Genomic DNA, 13,056 nt, shown 5'->3' on the forward strand with positions numbered 1-13,056 from the left:
ATTTGAATTAAGGATAAAGCCAAATGTTAACATTACCAATGCTACCTAAAGTTTTTTGACTATCTTTAGATTGCAGCATCTTGAAGACTGTTTGACCTTTCACTGGAGTTAACTGTAACTATAAAATATCTCCAAAAACAATGATTTGTTTCCCTCCCAACAAAACATCATAGTCAGTCCTCAAAATGTGCCAGTGAATGAAAGATAGCATCAACAAAGACGACATGCTCACTTCATCTGTAACATTTATTTTTCTTACAGCTCTCCCAACTTCTTGTGCTGCATTTGAGGCAAGTTTTCGATATTCAAGTTTATGACCATGCTGCAGTGATAGCATAACCAATCGATATAAAGTACTGTTAGGAAAGATTTCGTAATTGTAGGGAATTTTCCTTCCATGTGGCAACCCCTAAACTTTTTGCTATTGTTTTTAACCTTGTTCTTGACTTTGCCAGAGAAGTACAGCCTGCTGCCGCACTTCTCTGGGCTTTCGCTCCTTTCTTACGGGGAAACTGACATGCCCTTAAGACAGTCAGTACCGGGGAACGTGGTTTCCCGTAGTTTCTTTTATCGTGTCGCAGCTTTAGTGCAACACGACACAAGAGGGCACTGTAAGCTAAGTTACAGCACTCTTGGGTCTCTAGCCTTCTACAGGCCCTAGATACTCTTTTAGGATGGTATTTGATCGGTGCAAGTCATTCAGGGACTGGAATGGTGGCAGCGATCGTTTTGTTTATTTTGAGCTCCTTTTGGCGTTCTGAGCACGTTTTTGCACTGAACCCAAAATGGTGGCCTGGCTCCCAAAATGGCCAGGCCGCGAGGCTCCTTTGTCCTGTCCACTGTCCGTCTTGCTCCCGTCACCTTCCCCAGGTCCGGCGACCCGGGGCCTTCCTTATTTGGGCATGTACTTTCCCGCGAAACGTGGTTGCTTTCGCGGGCTTCTACATGTCGTTTGTGTGCCTCCAGGGTGTGGGCTGGGATGTCTGGTCCCAATACACATCCTGGGTGCCAGAGAGTCTAGGGTGGTGTGAATGCCTGGGACCACCGTGGTCCGTGATTGGTCCACGTATGGTATGTGTTTTGATGAGCGGATCTCCCATTGGCTCCCCTCCGTTTTGGCGCGAAGGGAACCGTGGATAAGAGGGGGCTGGAAACACCACTACCATGTCGATCTCCTGAGTTCTCACGAACGAAGGAATACAGGAGCCAAGTATCCTGCAACTACGAGGCTGGACCGAGGAATCGCTGGTGACCCGCTGAAGGAATCCTCCTTTGCACTGCTGTCGTCCGGAGAGCCCCTGTCCTCCTTTGATCGAACCAGAAGGCCTGTACTGGTGCTTCGACCTTTGGAATAGCAGGAACAGCTATTCCCGGCGACTTCATCAACTCCTGCCAAGTAAGCCTTCGGAAGTGTCTCTGGGCCATCCAGTTGACTGACCAGCTTACAAGGGAGTCCTGCTCTGTACCTGCCGACAGGTTGTGCTGTATTTCGAGTCCTGGTCACTCTCCCACGCTTCGTACGCTTGGCGTTCCCAAGTCTGAAGGGAGGAGTGTACATTTGACTTGAATACACACGGCCGCTCCGTTGTCCTGTGCGGCAACAAAACTGTGCCGGTTTCGTCGATTGGGACGTCTTTTTGCTCTACACGACTACAAAGCGTTCCCTGCTCTTCTGAACCTGCCAGCTGCTGAAACTATCGTGGAGGAGCCTGGGTCTGCTTGCTTCGGGGACCGGTGAGTAGTATATCTAGGATCTGGTCGCCCTCCTGCAGTATCCCATTGCTTTTCCCTGCTGTGTAAAAACAGCACCCTTTTGCCGCGCTCGCGCTCTGCTTCTGCCCGCTGTGGAGGCTGCGCTTGAGTTGCGGAACCTGTTCTTCTTCTGCTGTGCACTAACGTGAACCGCCTGACTTCCTCCGAAGAGCTTCCCCTTGTGCCCGTCGGCACCGGCGTGGCAGGTACTTTGAGCACAAGGCTCCACTCTTCGCAGGGCTCGGACTTCCATCTAGTTAGGTGCCTATGAAGGCGAACTGAGTCGAAAGCATTATCGCACTGCCTGTTTTCCTTCCCTGGCAGGTGGACTACATATTTCGTGCTTTAAACGCTTGCGACTGTGTATTTGTATATATATTGTGTTGATATGGTATGTGTTGGTTTAATATTGTGATATTGTGATTTTCTCGCTACGGTCATTATTTTAAAGGCCTTAAAATAAATGTGTATCTATTTTTGATATAACAACTGTTTGGAGTAGTTTGTAAGCGCTCTTGCTTTGTGTGCTCATTGCGGGCTTTCAGTCACCCTCACCCCTCTTGAGACCTAGTCTTGACCGCCGCGATCGCTACCTTGATTGGTCTGGCTTGTCCAGTGGTTACCCTGTTCCAAGTAATTAGGTTGGCCTTCTGAACTTCTGCGCCACCAGGACAGAGTTCAGAAATCCGTCTTAACAAATTGGTGTACAGCGGTGGGATACGACTGAAGGTATCCAGTGTTGCGCTCGAACTAAGGCATTTCAGGTTATTCCAAACAGTACACGTAGTGAATTGTTATAGTATAACTTTAAAAAGGCCATAGTCCTATCAAACAGTATGGAAACAAGTACGTTGTTAACTTTAAATGCTTCCAAATCAGAAACGCTGAAAAAGATGTGTGCGGAGAGAGGTGTTTCCTCTCAAGGCACGAAATTGGAAATGATCCAAAGAATCGTGGCGTGGCAAGAAGCGCAGCTTGATGCTATTACTTCTGAGGACAGTGCGGAAGGTGGTGGGGCTGCTCTCACTGGTAGAACCGACGGTTCTGCCGCCGCACTGTTCCACCGCGACCACGAGGACAGGGAGGACGAGCTGTCTAATGTTTCCTCTGCCAGTGCTGATGGGGAGGCTATGCTTGAATTCAAGAAGCAAGAGCTGCGGTTTAGGCAGCAGGAGCTTGAATTCAGCATAGCCAAACTAAAAATCGAACAGGCAGAAAAACAAAAAGACAGGGATCACCAGTTGGAACTGGCCAAGCTTCAGGTTGCAAATGGGTCCAAGGGTCCTGGACATGGGTCTGGGGCTTCCTCTCATCCACGGTTTCCGAAAGATCTGCTCAGTGTGTATGAAGAAAGGAATGACATTATGGACTGGCTGAATATGTTTGAGTATGCATGCGAGGTTCAAGAAGTTGACAATGCTGATAAGATTGCGTGGTTGCTCAGTAGACTGCCCCATTCTGGCTGTAGTGCCATTATGGAAATGTCGAAGGCTGAGCGGGCTGATTTCGCAATGTTAAAGCAAACTCTCATTTTAAAGTTTGGGAAGACTCCGGCCCAATATTTAAAGCGTTTTCGAGAGTATAAGAAAAAGGAAGGTGGTACTTGGGTATCTTATGTCGCTGAATCCTTGAAAAACTTAACTGGCTGGGTCGAAGGTTATAAGGTTTCTACCTTCGAAGGCATGATAAATCTTGTCATGCTGGAACATATTTTTGCTTCTTCTTCCCCGGAGCGTAAGCAGCATTTGGCCGATTCGAAGGAGATAGATCCTAAGGAGCTGGCCATTGCAGCAGACTTATGGGTGTCACATCGAGTGTCCCATAAGGACAAAACTCATCCTAGTAAGTAGGAGGAAGGGAAAAAGTCCAAAGATATGGAGGGTGGGGAATCTGCTAAATCTTCTTCCCATAAGGGCCACAAAAAGAAAAACAAGGGTAAGACACAAGAGAACTCACAGGGTAGTGGAGGTGCGCCTCCGAAACAGAACTCTGGTTACAATAAGCCTCCCTACGTAAACAGACCCACTGGGGCTTGTTTTTCTTGTGGAGCAACTGACCATGTGAAGGGGGATCCCCGTTGTAAGGTTAGACCTTTGGGGGTCCACTCCGCTAATCTGGCCTTCTCCTCCTACGAGGAAGAAGAGATTACAGGAGCATCCTTCTCCTCGGACTCGTTTCCCAGCGGAATAGAGGCCGAGGTAGTTTTAGTGTCCCTGGGTTCCTGGGAGCCTAAAGTCGCAGAGGCGTATGCTAGGATTCCGGATAATACCAAGCACTACTTTAAAGACAGTGTGCTGATCAATGGAGTGGATACTCCAGCTCTTAGGGATAGTGGGTGCAGTCGAACTGTAGTGGATTCTACCTTGGTAGACTCAGAGGAAGTTGCCAGAGCTACTCTGATGCCCACTAAGTTGGCTGACGGCCCCCTCCGTATGTTTCCCGTGATCCCTGTAAATCTTACTTTAAATGGTACAGCAGTCAGGATTCCAGTGAGCATTCAGAGAAACGTCCCGGGAAAGGTCTTATTAGGTAATGATCTCAGAGCTTTAGGGCTCGTTGGAGACACTGCCGAAAGACCCTACACGGTCTCAAGCACGGGCAGCATTGGCCAAGTCCAATACGCCGCCCCAGCCGAAGGGGAAACCCAAGGCGAAAGGAGTCTACAAGTCAAGACGAGGGAAAGAGAATATTCCCCCGAGCTCGCCTACCACTGCGGTGGAGGAAGTTGGTCAATCGCCCGGGCCTGACGAGGAGGTGGCGATGCCTGAAGTATTCGACCCCAACGATCATCCTGAACTAAAAGACTTGTTAGTTGAAGGAGGTCCTGATAGGGACGAATTCAGTAAAGGCCAACGTGAGTGCCCATCTCTGGAAGGCCTAAGGAGACAGGCCTGCTCCCAGCTTGAGGGTGAACCTCCTGGGAAGCATAGGATTTATTGGGAAGGTGGACTCCTGTATAGTGAGCCCACAGAGTCTACAGAAGGAGACCATAGGAGGTTGGTGGTTCCCCTTGCTGTTAGACCCTTCCTCCTGCAGTTGGCGCATGAAGTTCCCCTTGCTGGTCACCTTGGTATGAAGAGGACCAAGCAAAGGTTATCCATGCACTTCTACTGGCCCAAGATGGGGGTGCAAGTAGAAAGTCACTGCAGGAGTTGCGCCTCCTGCCAGTTGTCTGGTAAGGTTGGCGCGACAATCCAAGCTCCGTTGGTACCGCTCCCAGTTGTGGGGGTACCATTTGAAAGGGTAGGGATCGACATCGTCGGTCCCCTTGACCCGCAAACATCCTCGGGCAATAGGTTTATCCTGGTGCTGGTCGACCATGCAACCAGGTATCCTGAGGCCATCCCATTGAAAACTGTAACTGCCAAGTCAGTTGCAAAAGCTTTACTCGGCATATTTACTAGGGTTGGCTTCCCTAAAGAAGTTGTGTCAGATCGTGGCAGCAACTTTATGTCGAAGTATATGCAGGCTATGTGGAAAGAATGTGGGGTCACCTACAAGTTCTCTTCTGCATACCACCCCCAGACCAATGGTCTGGTGGAACGTTTCAACAGAACGTTAAAGAGCATGATTGGGGCTCTGGAGGAGCCCCAGAGAAGAAAATGGGATCTTCTTTTACCATGCTTGCTGTTTGCCTACCGAGAGGTACCACAGGAGGGTGTTGGCTTCAGCCCCTTCGAACTTCTGTTCGGTCATCCCGTACGGGGACCCTTAGCCATTGTCAAGGAGGGATGGGAGATGCCCACTCCCCCTGTTACTACCAATGTAGTTGACTATGTGCTAGGGCTCAGAAAACGGATGGTACTTCTGATGGGCTTGGCTAGTGATAAATTGAAGGCAGGGCAAGCGCTGGTGAAACATTGGTACGACCAGAAAGCTTCCCTCATCAACTTTACACCTGGTCAGCAAGTCCTGATCATGAATCCAATAAGGCCTCGCGCTTTACAGGACAAATGGTCAGGCCCTTACACAGTGGTGGAGCCCCTGGGTGAGGTGAACTATTTAGTGGACCTTGGAAGGCCTGGACAGGCTCCAAAAGTGTTTCACGTAAATAGGCTGAAGGCTTTCGTCCCAAGAGTCGAAATCGCAGCACTGCTACTGGCGTCAGACGTTGAGGAAGAGGAGTCTGAACCTCTCCCCGACCTGTTCCAGAGCGGTCCTTCAGATAGCTCCGTTGAGGGTGTCCGAGTGGCCCCTCACCTGACTTCTGATCAGCAGGCTGAGGTGAAAAGTTTGCTTAGGCAGTTTTCCCCCCTGTTTTCACAGTCCCCTGGTTTGACACCTTGGTGCAAACATAACATTGACACAGGAGACAGTGTACCTACCAAAAGTAGGGGATACAGGATGTCAGATAAAGTACGGTCTTATATTAAGAGCGAGGTCAACAAGATGTTAGATCTTGGGGTGATTGAACCCTCTAGTAGTCCTTGGTCCAGTCCTGTGGTGTTGGTTCCAAAAGCAGGCACTTCTGAATTGAGGTTCTGCGTGGATTACAGGGCTCTGAATGCTGTCACCAAGACAGATGCCCACCCCTTGCCTCGAACAGATGAGCTGGTGGATACTTTGGGTGCCTCCAAGTACCTCAGCACGTTTGACCTCACTGCTGGCTATTGGCAAATAGCGTTAGCAGAACATGCCAGGGAGAAGACGGCATTTTCTACTCCAGACGGCCTTTACCAATTCCGGGTAATGCCGTTCGGGTTGAAGAATGCACCTGCCACTTTCCAGAGGCTTGTGAATCATGTGTTGAATGGGTTGGACGAATTCTGTCTTGCATATCTGGACGATATAGCAGTTTTCAGTGCCACCTGGGAAGACCATGTGAAACACCTCGGGATTGTGCTCCAGGCTCTTCAGAAAGCCCACTTGACCATAAAGGCTAGTAAGTGCCAGATTGGACAAGGCTCAGTGGTTTACCTTGGACATGAAGTAGGTGGAGGGAGGATACAGCCTCTACCCAGTAAAGTACAAGCAGTACAAGACTGGCCTACCCCCTCTACGCAAACCCAAGTGAGAGCCTTTTTAGGACTCACGGGGTATTACCGCAATTTTGTGGCAGACTATGGTACCATAGCTGCTCCTCTGACTGCCCTCACAACTCCGAAGAAACCCAAGAAGGTAACTTGGACCGACGAGTGTGAGAAGGCCTTCAATGGCTTAAAAGACTCCTTGTGCCAGGCCCCTGTCCTTAGGGCCCCTGATTATCAAAGACCTTTTATCGTGCAGACGGATGCCTCTGACACTGGGATCGGAGCTGTACTATCACAAGTAGATGAGAAGGGTAAGGAACACCCTATCGGTTTTATTAGTCGCCAGCTTAAGGACAGAGAGCTCAGATGGTCCACGGTGGAGAAAGAATGTTTCTCTGTTGTGTGGGCCCTAAGGAAGCTGAGGCCCTACCTCTATGGGACCCACTTCACTGTGCAGACTGACCATAAGCCGTTAAAGTGGCTAATGAACATGAAGGGGGAGAATCCAAAGTTGCTTAGGTGGTCCATAAGACTTCAAGGCTTCGACTTCACTATTGAGCATAGACCAGGTGTCCAACATAGCAATGCTGATGGGTTGTCCAGAATGTTTAACCGACCTGAACAAGAAACTCATCCAGGGGTGGATTAGTTCCCCCTGTCCATAGTCTGGGAGGGGCGAGTGTTAGGAAAGATTTCGTAATTGTAGGGAATTTTCCTTCCATGTGGCAACCCCTAAACTTTTTGCTATTGTTTTTAACCTTGTTCTTGACTTTGCCAGAGAAGTACAGCCTGCTGCCGCACTTCTCTGGGCTTTCGCTCCTTTCTTACGGGGAAACTGACATGCCCTTAAGACAGTCAGTACCGGGGAACGTGGTTTCCCGTAGTTTCTTTTATCGTGTCGCAGCTTTAGTGCAACACGACACAATAGGGCACTGTAAGCTAAGTTACAGCTCTCTTGGGTCTCTAGCCTTCTACAGGCCCTAGATACTCTTTTAGGATGGTATTTGATCGGTGCAAGTCCTTCAGGGACTGGAATGGTGGCAGCGATCGTTTTGTTTATTTTGAGCTCCTTTTGGCGTTCTGAGCACGTTTTTGCACTGAACCCAAAATGGTGGCCTGGCTCCCAAAATGGCCAGGCCGCGAGGCTCCTTTGTCCTGTCCACTGTCCGTCTTGCTCCCGTCACCTTCCCCAGGTCCGGCGACCCGGGGCCTTCCTTATTTGGGCATGTACTTTCCCGCGAAACGTGGTTGCTTTCGCGGGCTTCTACATGTCGTTTGTGTGCCTCCAGGGTGTGGGCTGGGATGTCTGGTCCCAATACACATCCTGGGTGCCAGAGAGTCTAGGGTGGTGTGAATGCCTGGGACCACCGTGGTCCGTGATTGGTCCACGTATGGTATGTGTTTTGATGAGCGGATCTCCCATTGGCTCCCCTCCGTTTTGGCGCGAAGGGAACCGTGGATAAGAGGGGGCTGGAAACACCACTACCATGTCGATCTCCTGAGTTCTCACGAACGAAGGAATACAGGAGCCAAGTATCCTGCAACTACGAGGCTGGACCGAGGAATCGCTGGTGACCCGCTGAAGGAATCCTCCTTTGCACTGCTGTCGTCCGGAGAGCCCCTGTCCTCCTTTGATCGAACCAGAAGGCCTGTACTGGTGCTTCGACCTTTGGAATAGCAGGAACAGCTATTCCCGGCGACTTCATCAACTCCTGCCAAGTAAGCCTTCGGAAGTGTCTCTGGGCCATCCAGTTGACTGACCAGCTTACAAGGGAGTCCTGCTCTGTACCTGCCGACAGGTTGTGCTGTATTTCGAGTCCTGGTCACTCTCCCACGCTTCGTACGCTTGGCGTTCCCAAGTCTGAAGGGAGGAGTGTACATTTGACTTGAATACACACGGCCGCTCCGTTGTCCTGTGCGGCAACAAAACTGTGCCGGTTTCGTCGATTGGGACGTCTTTTTGCTCTACACGACTACAAAGCGTTCCCTGCTCTTCTGAACCTGCCAGCTGCTGAAACTATCGTGGAGGAGCCTGGGTCTGCTTGCTTCGGGGACCGGTGAGTAGTATATCTAGGATCTGGTCGCCCTCCTGCAGTATCCCATTGCTTTTCCCTGCTGTGTAAAAACAGCACCCTTTTGCCGCGCTCGCGCTCTGCTTTTGCCCGCTGTGGAGGCTGCGCTTGAGTTGCGGAACCTGTTCTTCTTCTGCTGTGCACTAACGTGAACCGCCTGACTTCCTCCGAAGAGCTTCCCCTTGTGCCCGTCGGCACCGGCGTGGCAGGTACTTTGAGCACAAGGCTCCACTCTTCGCAGGGCTCGGACTTCCATCTAGTTAGGTGCCTATGAAGGCGAACTGAGTCGAAAGCATTATCGCACTGCCTGTTTTCCTTCCCTGGCAGGTGGACTACATATTTTGTGCTTTAAACGCTTGCGACTGTGTATTTGTATATATATTGTGTTGATATGGTATGTGTTGGTTTAATATTGTGATATTGTGATTTTCTCGCTACGGTCATTATTTTAAAGGCCTTAAAATAAATGTGTATCTATTTTTGATATAACAACTGTTTGGAGTAGTTTGTAAGCGCTCTTGCTTTGTGTGCTCATTGCGGGCTTTCAGTCACCCTCACCCCTCTTGAGACCTAGTCTTGACCGCCGCGATCGCTACCTTGATTGGTCTGGCTTGTCCAGAGGTTACCCTGTTCCAAGTAATTAGGTTGGCCTTCTGAACTTCTGCGCCACCAGGACAGAGTTCAGAAATCCGTCTTAACAAGTACCACCACCTATGTTAAATGCTGCTAAGCCTGTAGGAGCAGTTACAATACATGAAAAAGAGCAATCAGTGACATCTTGTATCATTGCTCTTAACACATTTATTAAAAATTATGTTCCTGTTACAACTTCTCGAATAACATACGTCAATAAAGGTGTATATTGGACACACACACATTCATGCTTAGGAACCTATCTTTAATTTTACCATAAACTTCCATTGTGAGCTCAACATCAGATTGAATAATTGGCTTAACACATTTTGACTTCCTTCTGCAGAACCTTAACTGCCCTTAAGCGTCCCTGCTGTCAATTCAGCTGCCAAAAGTCCTTCTTGGTGAAGTTCTTTCTCCAGTAGCTGGTCAAACTTTCGATATGTAAGAATTTCCTTTTTTGAAAAAAATGACTGTTCAAAAATGTTGAACATTTCTAAGCAAATCACTCTCTACACACCATGGGCAGAACAACTTCAAGGGGCAAGACATGGTTGATGTGGTTAGTGAGACCTTGTTTTTCGTGTCTCAATAGGCAAACTGTACATCTGTGTGCTTTGACACCTTTGTTGCTGAACTTTAATTAAGTCTATGCAAACATGACATGCATAATCATCCTTAGCACTTAAGCGGTTAAACCATACTCATTCAGTGTTTGCTTCAATATGTTATTATGAGTAGGTTTCTGCTATTTCATACAAATATCTGCCTAATCTGCAGACCTATTTCCATAGTAGCTATCAATCAAGTTGTTTGTCAATATCTTGGCACTATTAGGTACTTTTTCAGCTAACTGTTGAATTTCACTCAAAGGCTTTAGTACCCAATTACCTCTGGTAGCTGGCCCAAGACTTAACCATACTACATTAATGCACCATCCATACAGAGGCAAACTATTTTGTCAATCTGCAGATTTGTAGAGGCCACACTCTCTGGAAGAGAACATCTTCGGAGCAAAGCTTAAAAGTTTTTGAATAAGACTTTTGTTAGCTGATAAGTATGCACACACATCATCTGCATTTCTCGTTTCAGATGTTGTCATGTATGCTATAACATAGTGAGCAACAGCTGTTTTATTATTTTTGATATCAGTATTTGATTTCCAAAGTTGAGCAATGACAGGATTGTAATCATTAGTGAACTGGCATTACTTATCTCTTTTTAAGTACTGTGTATTACTCATTGTGGCAAGGATGTTGGTAATATTTCCTACTAAAATGGCATTTTTTTGTTTGACCTGTTGCAGCATCTCACATGAAGAAAGATTTTGAAGTGAAAAATGTATTCAATATTGTTGCAGAATCCGGAACCTTCTGAATAACTTTGGGCACAGGGGCATTCCAAAGAAGAAATCAGAACCTTTCAATCATCCAATATGCCTCCTTATCCGATGAGAAAAAGCATAGGGAAACAACGTTTTTTCCCCTTCCCATCGATTGGTGCATCTTTTGTTGGTTTAATCTGGAATAACTCTAAACTACCACCCATTACTTCACGTGAGTGTAGAGGATGAATAGTGTAATGTTCATACAAACTATTTGGCAACAGCTTATTGATTTCAGAAAATTGAAAGAAGCTTTACAGTTTCTAATGATGCAACATGATTTGTACAACGACAGTCAAACTGGTCCAGACTCAAAAAAAAAAATTGTAATCTCCAGCAATTTAAACAAAATTACTTAATGCAGCTTAGACAAGCCCAGCTGTAATTAAAACTGACAGATATTCACTGCAAGATATCAAAGGCAAGTACACAAATGCAACACTAACACCAACCAATTGCAAATTCCAAAATACATACAATATGCTTGCCTCACTCCTACTATTAGTACAAATTAAAAAATGAAAAATAAGAATCATTTTTCGAGAAACAGCGAAGGAGAGCAAATATTATAGCTGATTATAAAACTGTGTGGCAGATTGGAGACTGTTGGCCCTTTTGGTTCCTGTTTTATTGTGAGAAATTAAATATTAACATGGACCTGCTTTTCACAAATTTTAGCATTGAATGGTTTACAGGGAATGCAAGGGTCCCAGGAATTTACTAAGTTGTTCAGTTGGAGAAGCACAGTGCAGCCAGATATCATACTGATTCATTATGGAGACAATGATTTGGGAAATCTATGAGTTATATCTCTGGTTTTAATGATCGAACAGGACTTGGAAAAAGTAATGGAACATTTTCCTCACACCATCTTCATCTTTTCTAACATGACACAGAGGCAGACATGGAATGGACCAGCAGATTTAATTCCAAAACTGAAAAATGTTAATAAGGGTGTTTTGGCTTTCATCAGAGACCAACATCAATTATGGATATCACAAAATAATATCCAGTTCTACTCGTTAAACCTATATAGACATGATGGAGTACACCTAACTGATGAAAGACATGCTGTGTTGCTTGATAACATCAAAGCAGGACTCCAAATGTGATGAAATACTATACTAAGTTTCCCCAAACAAGCACTTTTTGAGAAATACTGATTACATACATATACATACATGGTACCGGTTCATTTTTTTCACACTAAAAAACACATATTGCCAAGGTTTCAAAGTTCAAATTAAACAAGGCTAAGGTAAGGGCATGGAATCAGAAAGACATGTAAAATTGTATGGTCTAACATCCACAACATTATTTGATTATTGCACAGTAATGTGTGGCCTAATATAATTAGCTATTATAGCAGTTATATCCACTGTTACATAAGCACATTCAAATACACAATATTCCATTGGCCTGATGATAGCCGTGAGTGTGAATGCCCTTCTTGTAGCCCTGGGTACACATATATTTTTCACATACTCAAAAATACATAATGACATTTTTCAAAGTTCAAATGACACAAGGGAAAAGGTGAGGGCATGGAATCAGAAATACACGTAAAATCGTGTGGTCTTACATCCACAAAATAATTTGATTATTGCACGTAAATGTATAGCCTAATTCATGCGGCCAGCACAGCTGTTATTACAACGGCTAGTGTTGCCCCTGAGAGAGCATGACCTTTCATTTGGTGGATTGTAGCCATGAACAACAAACTCTTTGTAGCTGCGGATATACACACAATTCTAGCAAGGAAACATTAAATGAGTGTGTGAACATAAGAAAACAGTAAAGGGGCACATCCTTTTTTAAATATTTCTTACAAATATCTCCCACTTAATATATTTTAGTTCAGTGTAGAAAAAACTTAATTCTATCAGACAATGGAACCTCCACTTTGATAGGTTGATAGAAAAGTCACTCAAAAATGACAATGTTTCATAGGTTTAAAAGCTAAAGAGCAACTCAGCTATTTGACATCCTCTTGCAGTTGCACACTATAGAAGCAATAAAGTCCCAATCTGAAAGTAGAAGCAGCAAATCCCACCTTGTTTAATCAGGAAATGTATTTCCATTGTTAATTCTGAAAAGTGACATGACAGAAAGTGTTTTTTGATCTTACTGCAGGGTGGAGAACTACCAGGAGTGGCTTTAAGATATTTACCCAACAGAAGAGGAAATACTTGAAGAATACGCTGAATAGTAGCAGCCTGAAGAAAGTGCAGGATATTCTGTATTA

Source organism: Ambystoma mexicanum, chromosome 1q, assembly GCF_040938575.1.
Source record: "Ambystoma mexicanum isolate Mex_15411 chromosome 1q, UKY_AmexF1_1, whole genome shotgun sequence".
Classification (NCBI taxonomy): Eukaryota; Metazoa; Chordata; class Amphibia; order Caudata; family Ambystomatidae; genus Ambystoma; species Ambystoma mexicanum.